General features: G+C 51.1%; 1 long non-coding RNA gene across 1 annotated transcript in view; it reads left to right on the top strand.

Annotated features, from left to right (window-relative positions):
• The window catches only part of LOC308057221, a 199,044-nt gene extending 175,271 nt beyond the window's left edge, over window positions 1–23,773 (top strand). The window contains exon 2 of the long non-coding RNA XR_013925186.1: window positions 23,666–23,773. This is a non-coding gene — a long non-coding RNA (uncharacterized lncRNA). The remainder of the gene's footprint in view (window positions 1–23,665) is intronic.
• The last annotated feature ends 310 nt before the right edge of the window (window positions 23,774–24,083 follow it).

A 24,083-nucleotide genomic window follows, 5' to 3' on the forward strand; every position in this document is an offset into this window, starting at 1 on the left:
AGATGTGCAGCAGTGCCCTCAGCCAGGGGCCCACGCAGAGGCAGCTGGAGCCCGTCCTGTTGCAGACAGAGCTGTGACACTGAGGGAACCAAGTGCCAGGGGAGGTGGCAGAGCTCAGCACAGCTGCTCGGCAAGGACAACACCCTCCAACAGGTCCAACATTGAAAATGGAGTTTATGCTTGTGGGGCAATTCCAGGGCACCCGAAGGAGCGTTCCCTCCTTCTGCACAGGCCACAGCCTGCCAGTGTGTGACCTGGGGCCTGCACTCTGCTGCTCTCCTGCCTCACTCCCCCTGGGAGATGAGACTCCACCGTTTCTTTGCTCCTAGAACCAAGGTGGACACGAATGATGCAGGGTTTCAGATCCAGGGGAGCATCACAGCTGCTGGCCCATCTGGCAGCTGTGCTAGAATGCCGATGCAAAGAACCTGCAGACACCTAAAGGAGCATTGTCACTGTGCTGCCCTGTGACTGTCGGCGGGGGGTTTCTTGACCACTGGCTTGCAGGATCCCACCAAGCCTCTGTCTCGCTGCTCCCCTCCTTCTTCACTCCCCTTGATGTCTATAGGGTTGTTCTCTCACATAATTCTCACTCCTCTCCCGTTGTGTTTGGTCCTTTCTGCCATAGGGGATCACAGAGGTGCCACTAGAATTGCTCCTTGGCTCAGGTTTGGGCAGGGGCTGGTCCATTTTGGAGTCAAATGAAAGTGGCTGTTATGGCCATGGAGTCAGCTCTTGGTCTCTTCTCACCTCTGCCAGCCCTACAAACACCTCCAAACCACTCCCAAACCCCTGCCATGTCAACCCACAGGATCTCTAAATTCCCCAAGAAGATGTGAGGTTATTGATCCTAAGGCTTCCTCACGCTGCTTAAATAAGACTTTTCCCCTTCCTCTCCCTGATTTAGTTTATTTCAGAGCAGAGTTACCCTGAACCACACCTGTGTCACCTGGGCCGAGCTCAGACATGTAACAACAAAAATAATAATGGGTACCAAGTGTCCAAGGTCCCACACCAGCAAAATATTTTGCTGCAGCGCATGCTGGGGTGGTGGGCAGAGGTCACTGTGAAGGTGAAATGAGATGTCCCTAAGGAGAGCAATCCATGCTGTCCCTGGGACCAGAGACATGCAGGGCTGGACTGTGCAGTGCTGCAGGAGAAGGCATTGCTGCCAGTGATGCCTCTGCAGCCCCAGAGGACATGTGGTTCCGGTGAACCTCATACCCAGAAAGGACAAGGTGCTTTTGATTGTGTCCTTGACAATGGACATCCCGTGATGCAGGGACACTTTGAAAATCATTGGTCTGTTTCTCTATTGCCTCAGCACAGCGATGACTTTCAACAGTGCTGGCTAACTGGGGAGGCCCAAGAAGGCTGAATGTTAGTCAAGTGGTGCCCACCTACAAGAAGGGTAGGAGGGAGGATCGGGATAACTACAGGCCTGTCAACCTGATCTTAGTGCCAGGGAAGGTTGTGGAGCTGATCATCCTGAGCGCCATCACACAGGAGCCGCAGGAAAACCAGGAGGTCAGGACCAGCCTGCATGGGTTTATGAAAGGCAGGTCCTGCCTGATGAACCTGATCTCCTGCTGGGACAAGGTGACCTGCCCAGTGGATGAGGGAAAGGCTGTGCATGCTGTCTACCTGGACCTTAGGAAAGCCTTTTGGCTCCATCTCCCACTGCATTCTCCTGGAGAAACTGGCTGCTCATGGCTTTGGTGGGTGTTCTCCGTGCTGGGTTAGAGCTTGCTGGACAGCCAAGCCCCAAGAGGGGTAGTAAATGGAGTGACATCCAGGTGACAGCCTATAAGGAGTGGTGTTCCCCAGGGCTCAGTGCTGGGGCCAGTCCTGTTTCAGAACTTCATCAATGATCTGGATTGAGTGCACCCTCAGTGAGTTTGCATACAACACCAAATTGGGTGGCAGTGTTGATCTCCATGAGGGCAGTCAAGCTCTGCAGAGGGATCTGCACAGGTTGGATCATTTGGATGAGTCCAGTTGTATGAAGTTCATCCAGGAGAAGTGCCAGTTCTGTACGTGGGTCACAACAGCCCCACACAACGCTACAGGCTTGGGCCAGAGTGGCTGGAAGGCTGCCTGCTGGGGAAGCACCCTGAGGGTGAGGGTTGACAGATAGTTGAGCATGAGCCATCAGTGTGCCCGGGTGGCCAAGAAGGCCAATAGCATCCTGTCTGGTATGAGAAACAGTGTGGCCAGCAGGACCAGGGCAGTGATGGACCCCCTGTACTCAGCACTGGTGAAGCCACACCTTGAACACTGTGTTTCCATTTTGGGCCCCTCACTGCAAGAGAAACGCCGAGGATCATGTCCAAGAAGGGCAACAAAGGTGGTGAAGGGTTTGGAGGCCTGGTCTGTTGAAGAGTGTCTGAAAAGACGGTTTTCTTTGGAAAAGAGGATTTACTCTGCAGAAGAGGAGACTCAGGAGGGACCTTACTGCTCTCTAGAGTTACCTGAAAGGAGGTTGTAGATGAGTGGGGGTAGGTCTCTTCTGCCACATAACAAGTCACAGAACAAGAGGAAATAGCCTCTAGATATACCAGGAGAGGTTTAGATTGCATATGAGGAAAAATATCTTCACTGCAAGGATGGTCAAGCATTGGAACAGGCAGCCCAGGGAGCTGGTGGAATCACCAGCCCTGGAGATGTTTCAGAAATACATGGACACAGTGCTTCGGGACATGATTCAGTGATGGATTTGGCTGCCCTGAGGTAATGGTTGGATTTGATGGCCTTTAAGGCTTTTCCAACCTAAATGATTCTCTGTTCTTATGCTTCTGTGATTTATTGCAAGCGAACCGAGACACGTTGCTGAGCAAGCTGGTCCAGCTCACCCTGCTTCAGTTGGCGGGCTGGATACAATGATCTCCAGAGGTCAGTCCAACCTGGGAAAAAAAGCCATACAGCTATAAGAGCATATATAAAAAATGTCAAGACAACTACGGAAGTTCATGTGAAGAATATTTCTCCACACAAATGGCTTGTGGGAAATGCATTTGAGAAATCTGAACGAAACAAGGCTGCTTTTCTGTGGCCAGGTCATGGGTTAGAATGAGGGTGACGGAGGGGTGTGTGATGAGGAGGACAGCTAATTCTCCGGAACTCCTCATGCAGGAGGACGTGCCTGACTGTGAAGGGGCCTGTAAGGTCAGTCCTGTCTCTGGAGGTGATAGGCCAGCAACAGGAACATGGCTGGGAAAGTCCTTCTGCCAAGCTACAGCACAGGACCTCTCCAGGAAAAGGGCTGGGGTACAGGCTGTCATGTCCATTTTCCCTGTGGACATGACAGGACAGCAGCAGGCATGTGGCTTGGTCACGTCTCTGGGAGAAGCTGAAAGGCCAGCAGCAGCCATGTGGTTTGGAAGACCATGTGGAGGTGACTTCACTTTTTTGAGGGGAAAGACCACCAAAAATAGCTATTGAGTTAGGTCCCCTGCTTGGAGGGTAATTCCTGAAGTGGTAAAGCTTTCCTGGGTAGTGGGGAAAAATAAGGAGAGAGGAAAAGATTTCACAAAGTGTAATGTTGCAAATGGAGAGTGGCTATCGGGAGGAAGAACTGTCACTCCAGGGGTCCTGCTGCGGTGCAAGGGCTCAGCCAGAGGGAGCCTGGATCAGCCCACGGTTTGTGTTTCAAGGAACAGCCGGTGAGAGTGGAGGTACCTCAGCGAAGGTATGGCAATGTTGGGGTGAGAGCAAGGCAGGGCAGCGAGATGGTGCCTACAGCCTGCAGGGAAACAGGGGCAGGGCTCCAAGCATGCAGGACAGCCTATGGTGGGGATGGCAGAGGGCACTGGCAAGGCTGGAAGGCACCAGTAGAACCCAGGTCTGTGTCCCCTTGGCTGTGGCAGCTGTCTCTGCCTCTGAGGGCCATGACAAGACATGATGTCCTCACGGCACGGGGGCATCGTTGCCTCCTTGCGGCCCCATGGGGAAGCTGGAAGTTGCTGTGCCCTTGCTGTCCTTCACTGGGCATTGGATGCCCACCTTCCATGGTCCCCAGGAAGAGCCCTGAGCCCTGTGTGAGGGACAGCACCGACCTCCCCACAGGCTGCAGGTCACGGCTTGGCCTTTCTGCTTCATCAAGCAAGCCAAGGCTTTGCTCAGCAGCAGAGCTGCCTGCACAGCGCCTTTGCCTTCCTGCCCTCACAGCCTCCAAGGATGGGCTCTAACAAGGCCATGGGGAGGCTTTCTCAGCCATGGCCCTCAGCGGAGCCCATTAACGCTTCCAGGGGCTGTGGGCTTTGCTCCTGACTTGGTGTTCTTGAGAGGTTTCTTCAGTCTCCTCTGAACACCTGAAGTCCACAGCACCACAGACACCCTGGGCTCATGACGAGGCAGAAAGCCCTGACAAGCCCAGTCTCCTCCATCAGGGACATCTGGTCTTCAAGGCTTGAACACTTAATAAGTTTCAGAAGTATAGTTAAAGAGGAAGGTAGGTAATGACCACTATGGAGAAGTGATAGAAGACTTTTCCAATTGCAACTGATGCAGCATGCCTCCTGAGGAGTTGCGCAGAGGTGGGAAAAGCAGTCCCTGGAGCTAAACACTGCGTGGACAGCCTCACTTCTCACCTCCCCAGCCCCACTGTTTATCATCTCAGCCCCATGGCACTTCCATCACTTTACATCAGACTTCTCCAACCAGCTCTGCAGCTGAATATAGCAAATTCTTGGCAGTAACTATTGGCTGCTTTCCTTTAGAGAAGAGGGTGTAAACAGGAATAAAAGAGGGATTGCTTATCAGGGTGTGTGTTGGGGAAGTGGATTAGAAATTAATAAATAAAAATAAATTTCTCCGCTGTCGTATTGCTAGTTCAAGCAAATCCCCATGAGGTCTATTTCCACAACTGAAGAGTTGCCCATAGGGAGTATTAGAGACACTACTGAAAGACAGTCCAATTTTTCCTCTCTGAACCTTAAAGCAGAAGCTACATAGGTAGAATGGATTGGAGTGATCAAAGAGAAAGAGGAGAAAGGTATCTGGAGATGAACTTCTTAACCCATAGCTGTAAATCAGGAAACCAGGATGTCAGCATATTCCAAATGTCTCCAATTTCATAGAAGGTGTGAACTTCCTGGGGCTCATGACAAATACTAGGATGCTTCCAAATGTTTTTTATATCTGCAGAAATTCTCCTACTATGACCTAAGTACACGCAAAAACTGGTATTCTCGGAGGGTTGCCCTCTGATGCCGGAGTTCACCCAGAGGGTGCCTGGATTGTCCCATGGCTTTGAGCTTCAAGGAACAAGCAGGGATGAGGGGAGAAACTTGAGAAAAGGCAGAGAAATGCGGGTGTGAGGGCTGGGTAGGAAAGCAAGGAAGAGTCCAACCCCCAGAGTGGAAAGAGGTGCCACATGGACAGTGTAGGGCAACATGCAGTGGAGATGGCCCAGGGCTGCAGCAAGGCTGAATGGCCCCACAGGGGGCTGAGGCCTCTGTCCCCCTGGCAATGGCAGCTGCCCATGCCACCAAGGCCTGTGACAGGAAACTGGATTTGGAGGGTCTTCTCTTCTGCCCTCCAAGAGCCTGGGGGTCAGGGCTTGGCCTTTCTGCTTCATACAAAAATCCAAATGTGTTTTGCAGCATTACAGCCACCGACACAGTACCTTTGCCTACCTGCAGGTCTGGCCTCTAATTAGCTCCTCTAACGAGTCCATGGGGACGCTTTGTCAGCGATGGCCCTCAGCGGGACCCATCAATGTTTGAAGGTATTTTCAGTGTTGCTTCTGACTTACATTCCTTGAGTGGTTGGTTCAGCCTGCTCTCAGTAGTTCAGGTTCATGGCAGGAGCCCCCAATGCCCTAACGAGGTATTTGCCTTTTTGTCATTTCCTTCAAGTCTTGAAGAGCTGTGCAGCTAATTGAATCTGTTCCATTCACGTAGATAAGAGAGAGGATTTCAAAGTGCATTTGAAAGGAATTATTTTTCATTTCATAGGTTATATTTTGCTCCTGATTAGGTTAGAGAGGAGGTTCTAGCAGCAATCTCCAAGTGATAATGATGCAGAGGATCTCCTCAGGATATCTGGACTGGTAGGAATCGCAGTCCCTTGAGGTCTGACACAGGATGGACAACCTTGCTCTGAATGTCCCCAAGACCACCCTTTTTCTCATTGTCCCCTGGGACTCACATCCCTTCTCCTTACATCAGACTTCTCCCCTCAATTCTGCAGGTGGGTGCTGCAGCTCCTTTGCACCATCCCCACCTGTTTGCCTTAGAGGACTGGCTGCACACAGGTGCAGAAGAATTATTCAGATCTGCAAGCAATGTCAAGAAGGATCAAGTGTCATAAATAGGCCAACAGCCTCCACAAGCAGATGCCCATTCCAAGCTGTCTCTGATGAGGTGCCTTTCTGCAAGGGACACTCTCATGAGAAATCTTTTAGGCTGTTAGATACAGAAAGATAGATCTAAACAGAAGGGAAGAGCTGGGTAAGGAGACAGTTTGGCTGCAGGAAGACACGCAAGTTTTTCCTTCCTGAAGCTAAAAACAGCAGCACGGGTGAGAGGTACCTAAAAGACCAAAGACTAAAGGGAGGAGAAAACTGGTGAATAACTGAAAGAGCCTTTGCTGAGACAATCTGCTGAAAAGATGACTTCAGAAGGCGTCACTGTCTCCTGCCCAGGTGCAAATATGTTAAAGATGAGAGAAAATAAGGGTGTGGTATAACCGTAATAATAATGGTGAAGTTCTGGTATAAAATCAATATTTCCTTGAAGTATCGCTTTTGAAAGCTCCTTGAATTGGCAGAGGTCACTTGTGAGAAAGGACAAGTCAGTGTTGCAACTGTCTTGGAAGGAGTCCAGTAGTGCAGCTCGGGGAACCACAGGCTGCGCAAACCCCCATGGTGAGGGGTGTCGCACCAGTTAGAGTCCCCTTAGGTGACATTTCTGGCACCTGATCGGGTAACTGTCCAGGTGGATTTTCCAAGGGTAAATCCTGCCTTACCAACCTGACAGCCTGCAGTTGTGCATGAGGAGCTCCACAGTGGATGTCATTTACCTCGGCTTCAGCAAAACTCTGCCCATGGTTTCCCTCAGTTTTCTACTGCCCAAGTGAGGCCATGACACTCTCGGTGCATATAGAAAGAGATGGGTAAAACACCAGCTGGATGGTCAGGCTGAGAGCAGTGGGGAAGGGCTCACACCCCACCTGGAGGCCACTGGGACATACTGGGGCAGTGTGGGCTGAAGACGGTCCCAATCGGAAAGTCAGCCAAGTAACGACAATCGCACCAATGTGGCTATATGTCATCCTACTTTATTTGGCAACTTTGTCATATTTATACTTCTAATACACTGTTCACGCGGCAGCTGCCTGACAGTCATTGGTTGTCGGTTACGTATTCATGTTACCTGTTGATTGGTTGTCATGCTGCAAGCGCCTAATCAGGATGTGCTAACCTAGCGGTTTTCATATCTTGCTTGGCATCCGGCCTTCTTCTTGTACAATGCTCATTATTCTTTATTCTGCCTATTCAAGGACAGTACAAGATCTTCAAAGTAACTTTGTAATCTGCAGGCCAGGGTTGTCCAACTCCTGCAAGGGTACAGTATGCCCTCGTTCTGCCAAGAATTCCCCTACACATCCCCCTTTTTCTTTTTGGACATCCCAGGCTCTATCAACAATTGATTCCAAATCTTTCTTCATACAGGAGAAAATACAACAAAAGATAACAAGCACAGCAAAGATAACAACAAAAATTTAATCCCTTCCATCAATAAGGTTTTCTACCAGCCAGTGATTCCCCATCCCTTAATTAAGCCACTCGTCACAAGTATTTTCAGTAACACTGTGTTTCTTCATATTATCCTGCAGTTGGGAAAGCTTTTTGTGAATGGACTCAGAATGATCAGCAAGATTCATAGAGCACATTCCCTCAAAATCTTCACAGCCGTGTCCTTGTGCTAATAACAGAAAACCAATGGCAGCTCGATTTTGTCTTAAAGCATGTCGTATACTGTCGACATCAGTGGTGCGTCATCTAATACTCTGGAGGTAATGTTAATTTGTTCTCTCTCCAACAAGCCAACTGTCTCAACTGAGTGAGAGCCTTGGCAGAAGCAACTTGTGGTGTAAAGAGTGATGCTAAAATGACAGATGGATGTTCCCACAACTCAACATCATCTGCACATTCAGGTCCCAATTGGTATACACTACGTCTGATGCGTTTAAACTTGTTACTTATGTTAAGCATTTGATGGATACTAGGGGCAAATAATGTTAGTTTGCCAAAGTAGCATGGTCCTCCCTGTGCCCTTGCAGGTACGGCGGGCCAGGCACCATCTCCACAAACGAGGAATACTCCCCGAGGCAACATCTTTGCTTTTTCATTTGTCTCACCAGACCATGAAACAGGCCAAGTCCAACCGTTAGGGTAACCGGTGATGTTAGAATGCCAGTGGGACCCAGGGGCAATCCAAGTATTGTAATTTCTTGGTTTGTGGATCCTAAAATTACCTGAGTCAATGTCTTGCTTGTAAAACCCCCAAAACAAACAGTAGTTTCCCGGCATAGATCCTGAGATGTCAAGCTCCTGAGGTTCCATGCCGGTAACATTCAGGCCCCGTGCAATTTGGAACGCTTGAGCCCCCGAGGGGTGCCTTGGAATACCAAGTGATTTGCACCAATCGGCTTGCACAGATCCACTGTTGATGGTGCAAAAGTCATTTGCTGCTTGGTCGAGGTAGTCGGAGTATATTTTACCTGTTGTCCAGTGCCCAAACTCCTTCATATGGTTTAAAGGGACCCCAATCAAACAGGTACGAAATGGGCCAGATGGGGTAGCTAACGATAAGCAAAATGAATCTTGCCCTGTCTTGTTGGCCCAGGTAACCCACATGTTCATTTGTGGTTGGACAGGAACCCATGCTGTTCCTTGTGAGGGCATGCTGATGATTCCTATCAGCCCTACAAGCAGATCAAACAATTTCATTAACTCGCAATCTTGTTCCCAACTGACAAAACAAGCACCACAAGCCAAGAGCTTGTCTTTTCTTTGTAGCTAAAACAACAGGTACGTTTTTTGTCAAGGCCCACCAAGAGAGAGCTTCTATTCTGCTGTCAATACTTTCTGGCATCCATATTGCTGGAAAATGTTGATTTGGCTTAAGGTTCAAAAATTCCCTACAAGTATTTTCAAAAGTAATATTAGCAAAGCTCTTTTGACAATCTAAGGACAAAGCATCATCTTTCCGCAAGCGGCTACAACCTATAACAAAATTCTGTCTACAGTTACCACAACTTAATATTATTGCTGCTCGTTGCCTACAGTTTCCACAAACAGCATTCTTCGTATTACAAGTTTTTGTCAAAACAGCATTACAAGCTCGTGACCCAAAAGATTGTCTTCTCGCTGCTGTCAACAGCACGTCTTCTATGGTAGGGTGGGATTGGCCCAAGTTCTGCACAGAGTTTGTTAAAGACTGGTTGGAGATAAAGCTGTCACCTATATTTTCTCCGTTCCTCTGGAGCTGACATGCAGGGCAGACAAATCTGCTAGGGACCCATAGAGGTCCTTTGTCTGTGGAAACACAAAAATATCCTCTTCCGATGAACAACACTGGACTGGGTCCTTCCCAGTTGCCTGTAGTCATGTTCTTAGAATGAACCTGTAACCCAGGAATGGCCTGTGTTTGACTTCCCTGAATAGCCTGAGGATGTGTAACAGCGGGGGCCCTTCTCTTCCTTCTGTCAGGGACAACTAATTCAATGTCAACAGCACCTTGTTTAATCGCTTGGTTACATCAGTCTTTTCTGGCGTCTTTCATGTCACTTAGCTGTTGTCCATGCGGCATCACACTCCATTTGATTGGTCCCGGAGTGGCGCCCACACGCTGCTCCCCCCTTGTGCAGGCATCCTGCTTTCTCTCATCTTTCTGTCCAAGTCTCTTACCTCTCTGTGAATGCAGTTTCTTTGTCTCCCTTGGCCTTGCACATGTCCTTCACAACACCTGCAGCTTGTTAGAGCTGCGGCCTGTTATTACAACCAAGTTAGTTGGTCTGGATTGCTCATAATTTGCCAGTGTTCTTCCAGCCACTGCACATTTTGGAGTCTGTTTTGACTTGCATCACCACAATTGGTGACACCAACGTGCTGATGGGACCCAGTAAGGGGTATCCTAAGGAGACCCTGAGACTGTAACGACATGATCCCGGTAAGGGGTGTCAGGAGCAGATCCTGAGATTGTGACCAGTGGGTTGCTGGGGAGATGGAGCCTGGTGAAGCGGAATAGCGCAGCGGGGCGGCTGCAAGATCCCGGGAGACCGTGACACCAGAAAGGTGAGCCACCAGGGACAGCATGGGGACTGATTTAAGGAAGATACCATGGTGCTGTCAGTGTGGAAGTTGGTGTTACAGTGTAGGACAAGGCCTCAAGGACAAGAGTCCAAGTACTGATAGCCTGATGAATAGAGACTTGCTAGAACTTGTAGGGCACAAGCCCTGGGAACAAAGGAACAAGCTAACTGCAGACCCCTGAGCCGTTACAGCTGAGGAGGCAACCAGACGGACAGAGAAACAAGTACCCAGGTAAGGGAACGGATAGCGCCGATATGTAACTTTGTTAATCAAGAAAGCCGCCTAGAAAGAAACCCCCCAGTTTTGGAATAGAAATTGTTGCTATGTCAAAGTAAAGTAATAAGTTCCTGTTGTTCTACCAGTGTGCCTTAAATATCAGCCAATCAGTGTTTTTTACGCTTAAGATTTAACCAATCAGCGTATGGAGAAGGTAGAAACATATATAATTGTAAGAAAATATGTAGAAGGTAGAAACATATATAATTGTAAGAAAATAAACCGACAACTTGCTTGCATCAAGCCGCGTCCCGTCTCTTCATTCGCCGCAAAATGGTGACCCTGAAGTGATCCGGTGAAGGATCTGATGTGGAGGGGCTCTCGAATCGCCTAACTGAGCGACATGCAGCGAATCCCACAGAACTGTGAATGATCTGCTGAAAGGAAGCGGGAGCTGGCCGGCCATAAATCCCTCCGGAGTTGAGAGGTGAGCTGTGGGAAATCCGTCATGGGGAATCAGGTTTCATCCCCAGAAAGAAGCGTCTATGAGCTTAGGAAAGGTCTCCTTAACAAACATAAGAAAAGTATTTCTGGGCATGACCTTAAAGCAATGCTTAAGTGGGTGCAAGTAAATATGCCTGCAGTGACTGCAGCTACAATTCTCACGTGGGAACTTTGGGACGCTACAGGGGTGAAATTGTGGGATTCTGCGACAAAGGGCAATACTGAGTCCCACCGTCTGCTCTCTTCATGGAGAGTTATTTTTGAGACTCTGAAAGCGCAAAAAGAAAAGGCAGAGGAAGGAGAGGCGGAGGAGTCGCAAGCTCCTATAGCCCTGTCCTTATCAGCCTCTAAATCACAGTGCTGTAAACCCCTGGGTGTTAATGCAGTGGAGTCTCCGCCAGAAGACGACCCCTTTGACCCGGGACCGGTAGACCCTGAACAAGAACCTGATTTATACCCTCCTGATCTGCGTGATGTGTGGGCAAAAATAAAGAAACTAGCCTTAAAGAAGGGGGATTTAGAAATGGCTAAAACTATAGTTGCTCCGGTCTTGTATTCTCAGGGTCGGGCAGGCGGAGCACGATGGGAGGCTCTTTCTTTTTCGGTTGTTAAAGAACTGTGCCGCACGGTTACGGAACATGGTATTTCTTCTCCCTATTTTGTAAGTCTGTTATCTTCTGTGTTTGATGCTTATGTCATGACTCCTCATGATTTGAAATCTTTAGCACGATTGCTACTAACCCCGACTCAGTACACGTTATGGGAATCACACTGGAGAGGGGGACTGCAAGCACTCCTGCTCACGTACGTTAACTGTAATGATGCTGCATCAGCTGCACTAACAATAGAGCATCTTACAGGCACCGGTGCACATGCTGATCCGGTAGCGCAGGCTCAACACTGTCCCCGTGCGGCTCTCGAGGCAATTAGAGAAGAGGCGAAAAAGGCTTTTTTCCAGGTTCCTGACGTACAAAAGCCACAAAAAGCTTTTACTAACATCACTCAGGAGTCTCGAGAACCTTATATGCAGTTGATTGATAGACTAAAACAGGCTTTGGAACGTCAAGTAGATAATGCGGAAGCTCGGGATATATTGATAACAAAACTAGCTGCTGAAAATGCTCATGTTGATTGTAAAAGGCTATTGAAGTCTCTTCCCAACCCGAACCCCACTCTGGTGGAAATGGTGGAAGCATGTAACCGAATCGGTACGGCTGACCACAGGTTTGAAGCTATGGCTGCTGCTTTTGCAGCGATGCGCGGTGTGGGGAATTGCTATGGTTGTGGTAAGCCTGGTCGTTACAAGAGAAATTGTCTTGCTCGGGCTGCAGGGAATAGACCACAACCTCCTGGTCCTGGAGTTTGTCCGTCATGTCGGAAAGGGCGTCATTATGCTAATCAATGTCGATCTAAGTATGACTTCCAGGGACAACCGATACAGGGAAACCGACCGCGGAGCGCGGGGCAGCGACGCACGCAGGCACAAGTGCCACAGCTGACATTTCAACAGCCTCGGAGAGAAGCACCGACACCTCAAGTCCCTGTCCAGCAACCTCAGGCAGCGCCGGATTGGACCTGGCAACCTCACACACAGTAACACTGCTCGATTCCTCGGTTCATTTATTATCAACAAATGTCAAAGGACCATCACGCCCCGATACACAAGCCCTGTTAATTGGTAGATCTTCCACAACATTGTCTGGTCTCTTTGTTTTACCAGGTGTTATTGACTCTGACAGTGTGGACGAAATCAAAATCATGGCATGGACTCCATTTCCACCTTGTACGATACCTCAGGGCAGTCGAATAGTGCAATTGATCCTGATTCCGGCAAGGGTAAGCTCTCTTATCACTGATCATCCTCCTCAGAGGAGAGGAGGTTTTGGATCCACAGGGTTACCTCACATTTTGTGGGTACAATCTATTTCTCCACAGTGGCCTATGTATCAGTGTACCCTTATTTACAATGACCAATAAATAGCACTAAATGGGATCATTGACTCTGGAGCTGATTTCACAGTAATTTCTCAAGCCAAATGGCCTCTGCAATGGCCACTGACTAATGTCTCTCAGACACTGGCTGGGATAGGGGGCACCAGTAACAGTCGTCAGAGTTTGGAACTAATTCAAATTCAAGGACCAGAGGGACATGCGGCTTCTGTTAAACCTTTTGTGCTACCTGTCCCTATGGTTTTGTGGGGACGTGATGTATTGTCACAATGGGGAATGTCTATCCAAACACATTTTTAGACAGGGCCATTGAAGTGCTCGACACCCTAAAAATAACCTGGAAAACTGATGCTCCTATTTGGGTGGATCAATGGCCCCTTCCTTTGGAAAAATTTCGCGCACTTCAAAACTTAGTCTCAGAACAACTGTCCAAAGGACACATTGTACCTTCTACTAGCCCATGGAATTCACCAGTTTTTGTTATTAAAAAACAAACTGGCAAGTGGCGCTTGCTCCATGATCTCAGAAAAAATTAATGATGCTATGGAAGATATGGGAGCCCTCCAACCCAGGCTCCCATCCCCGACTATGATCCCTCGACATTGGCATCTAACTGTCATAGATCTTAAAGATTGTTTTTTCAGTATCCCGTTGCATCCAGATGATGCCCCAAAATTTGCCTTTTCCATTCCAAGCATCAACATGCAAGCTCCATTGCAGAGATATCAGTGGGTTGGACTGCCACAAGGTATGAAAAATAGCCCTACAATGTGTCAATGGTATGTTGCGAAAAGACTCAGTCCTGTCCGAAATGCTATGCCTACTGTGTTATTGTATCATTATATGGATGACCTTTTAGTGGCAGCACAACATCACAAAGTCATGGAGAAAGCTGTAGCCCTTGTCACAGATGCCATGAATTCGGCAGGTCTCTCTATAGCACCAGAAAAGGTCCAGAAGTTTCCCCCTTGGAAATATCTGGGCTGGCGAATAAGAGCACAAACCATTGTTCCTCAACCATTGCAGATCAATACCAATGTAAGAAACCTGCATGATGCACAGAAATTACTGGGAACAATAAATTGGGTTCGACCACTATTGGGAATTTCTAATACAGACTTGGGTCCTCTGTTTGAACTACTAAAAGGGGACACCAATCTTTGTTCTCCACGTAATCTTAACTCTGAAGCAGATACATCTTTACAAAAGGTTGCCTCAGCTATCGCTTCTCGACAGGCCCACCGATGGGCCCCTGAACTACCTTTTTACTTGATTATTTTAAACCCTGCTCGACAGCCTCATGCCCTGATATTTCAATGGGACCTTCAGAACTCAGACCCCTTGTTAATTATTGGATGGATCTTTTTACCTAACCAGTCTACAAAAACTATTTGGACACAACAGGAAATGTTTGCCTCTCTGATTGTTAAAGCTAGATCACGCCTGTCAACCTTATCAGGGAAGGATTTTGTCTGCATTTGTCTACCAATTACAACAGTATACTTACAATGGCTTTATCAGCAATCAGACACCTTTGTTATGGCACTTGCCGACTATACGGGTCAAATAACTTCCCATCCACCTTCACACAAACTGTTTAACATTGACTTTCGTCTGATGTTAAAACCCAAAAGAATCATCATAGCTGCATCCCATCTCTTCATTCGCCGCAAACAGTGGGGCTGGGGAGGTGAGAAGTGAGGCTGTCCACGCAGTGTTTAGCTCCAGGGACTGCTTTTCCCACCTCTGCACAACTCCTCAGGAGGCATGCTGCATCAGTTGCAATTGGAAAAGTCTTCTATCACTTCTCCATAGTGGTCATTACCTGCCTTCCTCTTTAACTATACTTCTGAAACTTATTAAGTGTTCAAGCCTTGAAGACCAGATGTCCCTGATGGAGGAGACTGGGCTTGTCAGGGCTTTCTGCCTCGTCATGAGCCCAGGGTGTCTGTGGTGCTGTGGACTTCAGGTGTTCAGAGGAGACTGAAGAAACCTCTCAAGAACACCAAGTCAGGAGCAAAGCCCACAGCCCCTGGAAGCGTTAATGGGCCCCGCTGAGGGCCATGGCTGAGAAAGCCTCCCCATGGCCTTGTTAGAGCCCATCCTTGGAGGCTGTGAGGGCAGGAAGGCAAAGGCGCTGTGCAGGCAGCTCTGCTGCTGAGCAAAGCCTTGGCTTGCTTGATGAAGCAGAAAGGCCAAGCCGTGACCTGCAGCCTGTGGGGAGGTCGGTGCTGTCCCTCACACAGGGCTCAGGGCTCTTCCTGGGGACCATGGAAGGTGGGCATCCAATGCCCAGTGAAGGACAGCAAGGGCACAGCAACTTCCAGCTTCCCCATGGGCCCGCAAGGAGGCAACGATGCCCCCGTGCCGTGAGGACATCATGTCTTGTCATGGCCCTCAGAGGCAGAGACAGCTGCCACAGCCAAGGGGACACAGACCTGGGTCCTCTTCGTGCCTTCCAGCCTTGCCAGTGCCCTCTGCCATCCCCACCATAGGCTGTCCTGCATGCTTGGAGCCCTGCCCCTGTTTCCCTGCAGGCTGTAGGCACCATCTCGCTGCCCTGCCTTGCTCTCACCCCAACATTGCCATACCTTCGCTGAGGTACCTCCACTCTCACCGGCTGTTCCTTGAAACACAAACCATGGGCTGATCCAGACTCCCTCTGGCTGAGCCCTCGCACCGCAGCAGGACCCTTGCAGTGACAGTTCTTCCTCCCGATAGCCACTCTCCCTTTGCAACATGACACTTTGTGAAATCTTTTCCTCTCTCCTCTTTTTTCCCACTACGCAGGAAAACTTTACCACCTCAGGAACTACCCTCCAAACCTAACTCAATAGCTATTTTTGGTGGTCTTTCCCCTCAAAAAAGTGAAGTCACCTCCACATGGTCTTCCAAACCACATGGCTGCTGCTGGCCTTTCAGCTTCTCCCAGAGACGTGACCAAGCCACATGCCTGCTGCTGTCCTGTCATGTCCACAGGCAAAATGGACATGACAGCCTGTACCCCAGCCCTTTTCCTGGAGAGGTCCTGTGCTGTAGCTTGGCAGAAGGACTTTCCCAGCCATGTTCCTGTTGCTGGCCTATCACCTCCAGAGACAGGACTGACCTTACAGGCCCCTTCACAGTCAGGCACGTCCTCCTGCATGAGGAGTTCCGGAGAATTAGCTGTCCTCCTCATCACACACCCCTCTGTCACCCTCATTCTAACCCATGACCTGGCCACAGAAAAGCAGCCTTGTTTCGTTCAGATTTCTCAAATGCATTTCCCACAAGCCATTTGTGTGGAGAAATATTCTTCACATGAACTTCCGTAGTTGTCTTGACATTTTTTATATATGCTCTTATAGCTGTATGGCTTTTTTTCCCAGGTTGGACTGACCTCTGGAGATCATTGTATCCAGCCCGCCAACTGAAGCAGGGTGAGCTGGACCAGCTTGCTCAGCAACGTGTCTCGGTTCGCTTGCAATAAATCACAGAAGCATAAGAACAGAGAATCATTTAGGTTGGAAAAGCCTTAAAGGCCATCAAATCCAACCATTACCTCAGGGCAGCCAAATCCATCACTGAATCATGTCCCGAAGCACTGTGTCCATGTATTTCTGAAACATCTCCAGGGCTGGTGATTCCACCAGCTCCCTGGGCTGCCTGTTCCAATGCTTGACCATCCTTGCAGTGAAGATATTTTTCCTCATATGCAATCTAAACCTCTCCTGGTATATCTAGAGGCTATTTCCTCTTGTTCTGTGACTTGTTATGTGGCAGAAGAGACCTACCCCCACTCATCTACAACCTCCTTTCAGGTAACTCTAGAGAGCAGTAAGGTCCCTCCTGAGTCTCCTCTTCTGCAGAGTAAATCCTCTTTTCCAAAGAAAACCGTCTTTTCAGACACTCTTCAACAGACCAGGCCTCCAAACCCTTCACCACCTTTGTTGCCCTTCTTGGACATGATCCTCGGCGTTTCTCTTGCAGTGAGGGGCCCAAAATGGAAACACAGTGTTCAAGGTGTGGCTTCACCAGTGCTGAGTACAGGGGGTCCATCACTGCCCTGGTCCTGCTGGCCACACTGTTTCTCATACCAGACAGGATGCTATTGGCCTTCTTGGCCACCCGGGCACACTGATGGCTCATGCTCAACTATCTGTCAACCCTCACCCTCAGGGTGCTTCCCCAGCAGGCAGCCTTCCAGCCACTCTGGCCCAAGCCTGTAGCGTTGTGTGGGGCTGTTGTGACCCACGTACAGAACTGGCACTTCTCCTGGATGAACTTCATACAACTGGACTCATCCAAATGATCCAACCTGTGCAGATCCCTCTGCAGAGCTTGACTGCCCTCATGGAGATCAACACTGCCACCCAATTTGGTGTTGTATGCAAACTCACTGAGGGTGCACTCAATCCAGATCATTGATGAAGTTCTGAAACAGGACTGGCCCCAGCACTGAGCCCTGGGGAACACCACTCCTTATAGGCTGTCACCTGGATGTCACTCCATTTACTACCCCTCTTGGGGCTTGGCTGTCCAGCAAGCTCTAACCCAGCACGGAGAACACCCACCGAAGCCATGAGCAGCCAGTATCTCCAGGAGAATGCAGTGGGAGATGGAGCCAAAAGGCTTTCCTAAGGTCCAGGTAGACAGCATGCACAGCCTTTCCCTCATCCACTGGGCAGGTCACCTTGTCCCAGCAGGAGATCAGGTTCATCAGGCAGGACCTGCCTTTCATAAACCCATGCAGGCTGGTCCTGACCTCCTGGTTTTCCTGCGGCTCCTGTGTGATGGCGCTCAGGATGATCAGCTCCACAACCTTCCCTGGCACTAAGATCAGGTTGACAGGCCTGTAGTTATCCCGATCCTCCCTCCTACCCTTCTTGTAGGTGGGCACCACTTGACTAACATTCAGCCTTCTTGGGCCTCCCCAGTTAGCCAGCACTGTTGAAAGTCATCGCTGTGCTGAGGCAATAGAGAAACAGACCAATGATTTTCAAAGTGTCCCTGCATCACGGGATGTCCATTGTCAAGGACACAATCAAAAGCACCTTGTCCTTTCTGGGTATGAGGTTCACCGGAACCACATGTCCTCTGGGGCTGCAGAGGCATCACTGGCAGCAATGCCTTCTCCTGCAGCACTGCACAGTCCAGCCCTGCATGTCTCTGGTCCCAGGGACAGCATGGATTGCTCTCCTTAGGGACATCTCATTTCACCTTCACAGTGACCTCTGCCCACCACCCCAGCATGCGCTGCAGCAAAATATTTTGCTGGTGTGGGACCTTGGACACTTGGTACCCATTATTATTTTTGTTGTTACATGTCTGAGCTCGGCCCAGGTGACACAGGTGTGGTTCAGGGTAACTCTGCTCTGAAATAAACTAAATCAGGGAGAGGAAGGGGAAAAGTCTTATTTAAGCAGCGTGAGGAAGCCTTAGGATCAATAACCTCACATCTTCTTGGGGAATTTAGAGATCCTGTGGGTTTACATGGCAGGGGTTTGGGAGTGGTTTGGAGGTGTTTGTAGGGCTGGCAGAGGTGAGAAGAGACCAAGAGCTGACTCCATGGCCATAACAGCCACTTTCATTTGACTCCAAAATGGACCAGCCCCTGCCCAAACCTGAGCCAAGGAGCAATTCTAGTGGCACCTCTGTGATCCCCTATGGCAGAAAGGACCAAACACAACGGGAGAGGAGTGAGAATTATGTGAGAGAGCAACCCTATAGACATCAAGGGGAGTGAAGAAGGAGGGGAGCAGCGAGACAGAGGCTTGGTGGGATCCTGCAAGCCAGTGGTCAAGAAACCCCCCGCCGACAGTCACAGGGCAGCACAGTGACAATGCTCCTTTAGGTGTCTGCAGGTTCTTTGCATCGGCATTCTAGCACAGCTGCCAGATGGGCCAGCAGCTGTGATGCTCCCCTGGATCTGAAACCCTGCATCATTCGTGTCCACCTTGGTTCTAGGAGCAAAGAAACGGTGGAGTCTCATCTCCCAGGGGGAGTGAGGCAGGAGAGCAGCAGAGTGCAGGCCCCAGGTCACACACTGGCAGGCTGTGGCCTGTGCAGAAGGAGGGAACGCTCCTTCGGGTGCCCTGGAATTGCCCCACAAGCATAAACTCCATTTTCAATGTTGGACCTGTTGGAGGGTGTTGTCCTTGCCGAGCAGCTGTGCTGAGCTCTGCCACCTCCCCTGGCACTTGGTTCCCTCAGTGTCACAGCTCTGTCTGCAACAGGACGGGCTCCAGCTGCCTCTGCGTGGGCCCCTGGCTGAGGGCACTGCTGCACATCTGGGCTGAAGCCCCCCAGCTGTGGCACCAGCCCAGCTCTGCCTGGCCACAGGGCAACCTGGTACCAAGTGTCCCCGAGCCCGTGGGTGCAAAGGCTTTGCTTCAGAGCAGAGACATGGCCTGGGCAAAGGAGAGCTGAGTCTTGAGCCCTCGGACTGTGCAATGAAGTGCTGCAATGGGCTCTGCAGGGCTTACTGAAGCACTGAAGACATCCTCCCCTCCCCTGCCTGTCAAACCACCTAACACACCGAAAAACCAATAACACAAACCAAAAAACCCTCTGTCAATAGTAAGACAAAGGTAACTGTGGTAGTGACAGATTGCAACCTCCATGTCAAACAGCCCTCAAACGAGAGCAAAACCCCACTTGGCGAGCATGTGCAGTCAGTGAAAGCCTTCCGTGGTGCTGCCTGAGGGTGAGCACTAATGTACATCACGAGTGAGAAACTTGTAACCTATCCCGTGTAGGTAAATGAATAAGCGAGGTGCTATGAAGTGTCAAAGTGGACAATGAGGGGATAAGTGAGTGGAGACTCCATGGGAACTTCTGGGATCAGTGGATGGGCTGAACCTGTCATTCCCCCTAGGGACGCCTATAGGGTAAGAACTTTATGCTAGCACTAACTCAGGGTAGCTGTTGCTCAGGGTGTTGCTTTAAGCGTGTTTTGCAGTCAGTCTACCATTATTGGCATTCCATGAACTGGCATTCTGTCACAAACTTGCATAATAAAAATCTTCAGCTGAAGTTCATTTTCTATAAGTCTCTGGAGATGTGAGCAGGGGTTTTAAGGGCTCTGACTCAATGATGCTGTCAGCGGGGTTCCTGGATAGGTTGGTAGAGTCACCCTCGGATACAGTGGGCTGTCAAAGCGCAGGTCGTGGGCAGGTTGGTCAGACACAAGGGTCTCGTCTATCTTCGGAAACTGACAGGCTCATTAAAAACCAAGAGTCTGAGGAACCCCCTCGTCTTAGTGTGAAAGCACTGCTGCACACTGGGCTGAAGCCCCCCATCTGTGGCACCAGCCCAGCTCTGCCTGGCCATAAGGCAACCTGGTACCAAGTGTCCCCGAGCCCGTGGGTGCAAAGGCTTTGCTTCAGAGCAGAGACATGGCCTGGGCAAAGGAGAGCTGAGTCTTGAGCCCTCGGACTGTGCAATGAAGTGCTGCAATGGGCTCTGCAGGGCTTACTGAAGCACTGAGGACATCCTCCCTGCCCTGCCTGCAGAACCACCAGACACACACGTACACACACGCTCCGTTAGGAGTACTTGGATCCTTTGCTGCAGTCTTCCTGGTGTCCTGTCTAGGAATGGGTTAACAAAAGGTGACTCTCATGCAGAAAACTATTTCTAGTAAGGGAATTGCCAGTGCTGGAAATAAGTGTGTCCCCCCAGGTGAGGCAAGGCCCATGAGGGATTGCCTCATGCTGCTGCCCATCAGGTTCCCCTGCAGCCCCAGGGACAGCTGGAGGGAGCCCAGAGGGGCAGAGGAGGGAGGCAGGGAGAGCTCAAAAGCAGACCTTGGTGGGAGGCTGCTGAGAGCTCCCTGCTGGAGAAATCTGCAGAGCCCTTGAGCCGGTAAGTGTGTGGCTGCAGAGCAATGCCTCTGCAGTTGCTAGCCGGGTCTGCAGCAGCTGGGCCCCCCCCGGCCTGTGGGACCGTGTGGGAGCCTTTTGCTGTGGAGGAGGCCAGTGTGCTGCAGAGCAGGGCTTCCCTGCTGCAGCGTGGGAGGGCCAGGGCATGTGGGCTGCCTTGTGCCAGGGCCGGCTGCAGGGCTGTGAAGGTGGCTGTGCAGGCAGGGGTGCCCAGGGCTGTCCTTGCCAGCAGGGTCCCTGCAGCCGCGGGGGCTGTGTGCTGGGGCAGGGGCTCTGCCGCCTGCCAGGGGCAGCTCTCAGCCTGCCAGGGAGCTCCTGTGCTGCTGCGGGCAAAAGGTGGCGTGGAGGGAGCGACCCCCAGCAGGACAAGGTCTCAGTGATTTTGTGTTGGTGCTGCATATATCAGAGCTGTTCACATCTCCAGGTCACTTCCAAGGGGACTTTCCATGAGCACGTTCATGGCAGGGGTTCACTGCTTGGCTCTGTGCTTGCCTGAATCTCTGCTGCCACTTTTCCGTGGCTCCGCTTGGTGCAATGGAAACTCAGCTGTGCAGGTCAGAGCAGGGGTTGACATGCTGAAAGCATCACAGGGAGGTTGATGAGGAAGCTGAGCAAGTGCCTTCCCTCCCCAGCACGCTGCAGATGAAACCAGCATCAGCTCTCCTTTTCCCTCAGGCTTTGGGGGAGCTGTTTGTTCCTGCCTGCAGACAGAGAGCGGCTGCAGGGCAGAGCTGGGCACACAGGGGCTGAGCTGGGCTCTGTGAGTGCTGGCAGGGAAGGGCCCTGAGGCCAGAGAAAGAGCTGCTGGCAGGGACAGCTGCAGGCAGCAGAGTCCTGGGCAGGGAGGGGGGAGATGCTGAGGGGAACCCTGATGCAGGGCAGATAGGGGCACCTCCTGGCCATGGTCTGCCGTGCAGGTGCCTTCCCTGAGCAACGCACCTCTGCTCTCCTCTCCCACCCAGCACAGCCTTTAGACCGTTGGTTTCATGTGTTTCAACACCCCCTGGTCCAGCAGAGCAGCAGAAGGGATGAAGTGCATCTCTCCTGCTGCCACGCTGCCATTTCTCGCTGAGCAGAGCCTGAGGGTGACTGTCCTGCACCGCTGCTGTGTGGGAGGTGGTGTGCCGGGCTGGGGAAGGGGAAGGAGTTCCCGAGTGTCCCTTTGTCTCTCTCCTGGCCTTGCTCAGATGCTATTGGCATTGCAGACAGGCTCTCTGGCAATAGGGGTTTCAGCTGCCGGCTCAGGGGCAGACCTTGTGGGTCCTCCTGTGCAGACATGTCCTCTAGTATGGAGGTGTCCCAGCTTTCCCCTAACCTGTGATGCTGTGGGCAATGCAGTCTGTGAGGCTGGGGGAGGAGCTGACTCTCCTTCAAGAAGTTCACATTGTTGGAACCCTTAAACATCCCTCTGGGGTGTCCACCCAACCTCTATGCTGCTTCCAGGGTATAAGTTAAATCCTGGGTGTCCCTGGCTCGAAGTGGGGTGCTGAGCCTTTGGGAGCACATGATCCATTGTCTTGTTTCCACTGGATTCCAATTGTATCAGCAGTGCCTGGCTGCTTTTCAAGGTAACACAGGAATTTGATCACCCTGAATGTCAGAAAGGAGCAATTGCCGGGCAGCTGGGAAGGAGAGGGATGGAGAGAGCAGAGTGCCTGCCTCTGCCCTCAGGCACAGACAGTCCCCTTGCCTCTCAGCACTCACTCTGCTCTCCCTGAGCACAGCACAAAGCCCTCCTGACCTGACTCTGGCCATGGCCGTTGCTCAGCACGGGCAGAGCCGATGGTGACAGGCCCTTCTGCGCTGGGAGCAGTTTGGGCTGAGCCAGGGCAAGGCCAGGACTGGCCCCTGCCCCCAGGGTTCCCATGAAGCCCCTGCTGCAGAGCAGGGCTCACTGCTGGGCAGCCAGCGGGCACAGCCCCTGCTCCTCACAGCACACTCGGCCAGCACTCAGCACAGTTCCAGCCACGGCTCGGAAGGGAGCTCTCCTAGGAACGGCAGAGCGGGGGACAGGGGGCAGCAGGGGAGGGTCTAGAAGAAACAGCTTTCAGTTGGCTCACAGAAGTATCCTCTGACTTGCTATCTTTCCTCCTTGAGCAGGTCCCCATGCTCAGAGGCAGCAGATGTCCAACAGCAGCTCCATCACCCAGTTCCTCCTCCTGGCATTGGCAGACACGCGGGAGCTGCAGCTCTTGCACTTCTGGCTCTCCCTGGGCATCTACCTGGCTGCCCTCATGGCCAACGGCCTCATCATCACCACCGTAGTCTGTGACCAGCACCTGCACACCCCCATGTACTTCTTCCTCCTCAACCTCTCCCTCCTCGACCTGGGCTCCATCTCCACTATTGTCCCCAAAGCCATGGCCAACTCCCTCTGGGACACCAGGGACATCTCGTCTTCCAATTTGCAATGTGGGGGCCAGCTCGTTTCAGGGATAACTGTATCATCTGCTCCGTTATCAGTCAAAAAGGGGATGCTGATGATGATACCATTTAGGGAATTATAGAGGGAACAGATCCCCCACACCACTGGCGGGTTGTCACACCTTACTGCCAGGGCCACCCAGGGGTCTCGCCCCCAAGGGGTGGTCCCTGCTGTCCCCGGGATGGAGGCCAGGTTTATGGGGTCGTTGGCTGGGCCATAAAGTTGGTTGCTTCCCTCGGGGACAACGGGTTCGGGAGTGACCCCCCCTGTCTGGGGTTGGTGTAATGGGGCCGCCTGACATCCCAAGTGGGAGAGGGCTGTGTGCAGCCCGGGGGCCCCCTCCCTTTCCCGTTTCCCTGCTTTATACGCCTGCATTCCTTCGCGAAGTGCCCTGTCTTTCCGCAGGCCCAACACGGTCCTTTAGATCGGTTTTGTGGGAGGAGCGCCATCGGCGGGTCACCGAATTGGGGACAATTGGTCATCACATGGCCTGGTTGGCCACATTTGAAGCATGTCATCACGCTAGCCAGTGCATGAACAGCCACTTGGATTGGGGCCAGGTGCTCCTCGCTCACAACATGTTTAATCATGTCCGCGAGACTTGACCTCGGTGGCAGTGATTGCAGGTTTCTTTGGTTTTTAGATTACACTGTTGCCGCAAACAGTCTGCGATGACTGGGCCTTTCGCCTCCGAGGGCAGGGCCGAGGAATCGACTGCTGCTTGGAGGCGATCTACAAACTGTGTAAAACTCTCACTTTCTTTTTATTTATAATGGACCGTGGCGATGGCTTGGCAATAACTCTA

The sequence above is a fragment of the Falco punctatus genome, assembly GCF_963210335.1.
Source record: "Falco punctatus genome assembly, contig: scaffold_40, whole genome shotgun sequence".
NCBI lineage: Eukaryota > Metazoa > Chordata > Aves > Falconiformes > Falconidae > Falco > Falco punctatus.